A 2,416-nucleotide genomic window follows, 5' to 3' on the forward strand; every position below is an offset into this window, starting at 1 on the left:
AACTCATTTACTGTTGCGAACGATTACAAATTTGGCGCGCAATGACCGAACGGCCGCGGCCGTCGCTTTATCTTACCGACAAATAAAACTTTTAAGGGCATTTGTTTAGATCTTGCGGGAAAATTTCTTCTAATGGAGTTGTGTATTCGTTTTGTATTTAAAATCCCTCTGTAAAAAAAGATTATTAAATTTAGTTTTGAGCTTATTTATTAACAAGTAAACTAAATGAAGTAATCAGGCAAGACTTCGCATTTGTAAACCAAAAACGTTTCCACCGGTTTCATCGATAAGACAAAGCATGACCTGTTAAAACTTCCAAACCGAACTTCGTCACCTTCTTTGTGTTGTTCTGGAACAGCTTGCTTGATTATTTGTGAAATTTCTTTGTTTGTTACGGCAGGAAACCCGGAAGGCATTTTGCTCGCAACTTATGCGAGTTTGACAACTCTCGGTCGGAGGAACTGGAGGTGAATCAGTGACTAGTGCAGGATATTCACTGATTGAGTAGCCAATCATAGCGCGCGAAAAACACTATCCACTGTTTTAGTATATACTAAATTTATATATCTACTACCTGGATTTTTGAAAACCGGGTTAGCAAAAAATAAGTTCTTTCTATATATATCTTATGACCAATCACAGGCCTCAAACGGATTTTTTCACTTAAGTGGCAAAAATTGTATCGTTTCCTGCTTTTTGGTGCGTGCACTTGCCAAAAGTGAAAAAGTTCTGAAAAGTTCTGCAGGGTTTATAGACATTATAATCAATAAAGAAATTTATCGAGAGTCACGAAAACGAGAAAAAAAACACACACACACAAAGAAAACCGATTTAAACGACGATTAACGAATTCAAGGAAAAAAGTTGCCCCGGAGGAGCTGTACGTGTGCGATGACTATGAAGCCAACCCTTTACGTTATCTTTAATGGCCAGTTTTGAACGGTATTTAAAGACGAATAATTCCAGTTTCAGCATTGCGAAATACGCAAAGTTTGAACAGACACGGAAAGCTTTACAACAAAAAACAAATGTATCTAAAACTTAAAAGAAAAGGAAATAAACCTAAAACGCAAACTCTTTTCTTGCTCTTTAAGAGGAGGAGATAAAAATAAGGTATGATAAAGAATTGGTATCAATTTAGGTTTCTGGGAAAACTGCCCACCTACCCCTCCCCTAAGCCATCATTTTGCCCAAAGTGAGAAGTAAGTGTTAATGTTAACTTAGGGGAGGGGTAGGTGGGCAGTTTCCCGGAAACCTAAATTGACTCCAAGAAGTGTTATGAATGTCGACTCCCGAGAAGGAGCCTCATCTATGATAAATATTTGTTTCATGGCTGCATGTTTCGATATTATTTTATAACAAGTACAATAATGATTTAATATTGATTAAGGAAATACTAATAAACTTTCCCACGGTGATTTGATTTTGATCCAAGTAAAAAAAACATAAAAAATGGTAAAAGAAAGAAAAAAATTACTTCAAGGTTATGGTTAATTCGTACGATATCTATTCACTTGTAATGAACTTGTGAATAAAAATCGTGTGCGCTTTTTAATTATTAACTATGAAGTAATCTATACAACTTTTATTGCAAGAACTTTGAACAATAAATCATGATGCCCAAGTTAAGGTATGAGCCTGCCTGTAACATATAAGGGTTTTGGGACAGAGAAATACAATGAATTTTCATAACTTACCAACAAGGAGTCCAATAACCAAGGAATTGGCAACAAAGACCAAGCCATTGAACAGCAGGTTATCCAGGATTGGGTCGACTGATGACTCAAAACGTTCACTTGGGATTGAACTCACGGCTCCTATTGCAAGGTTTACGAAGGTAACGGCAAGTGAAGATAACATAAGCTTGTTTTCGAATGGATCTTTTATTGGGCTTTTCCACCCGAAATAGATACCATACAGACCAGAAAAAACCAAAGCTAAGCCAATGTAAGCTCTGCTTTCCCCACCCAAAAGGATCAATCCACAGGTTAAAATAACCTTTCGAAATGTTTCCACCAGTTCCCAATACCAACACCGAGGGCTGTAGTTTTCGTGTAAAAAACGAAGCCCCGTTTGCACGGTACTTTGGTCTTCCGAACCATTTGTGTCGCTTGATTCATTTTTCTTTTCAGCTCTTTTCCTTTTCCAAATTGCTGTTAAAGCAGCAGCAGGCAGAGCAATCACATACACAATGGAACAGTATCCCACGATGACTAATCGGTTATACCTCTCTCCTTTGCAGTTAATGCTGTAGTCGGCCTTCAAATACTCCTCGCAGCTTTCATCTTTTTTGGGGTCAACGCAGAGTCTATGGCAGGCAAGAGGTAAGACTTGAGCTGTTTTTAGGCAAGTGTTCAGATAGGTCACGAAAAGAAAGAAAAACAGATTTCTCTTTACTATCGCTTTAATGCCCTCC

This window comes from Porites lutea, chromosome 1 (assembly GCF_958299795.1).
Source record: "Porites lutea chromosome 1, jaPorLute2.1, whole genome shotgun sequence".
Lineage (NCBI taxonomy): Eukaryota > Metazoa > Cnidaria > Anthozoa > Scleractinia > Poritidae > Porites > Porites lutea.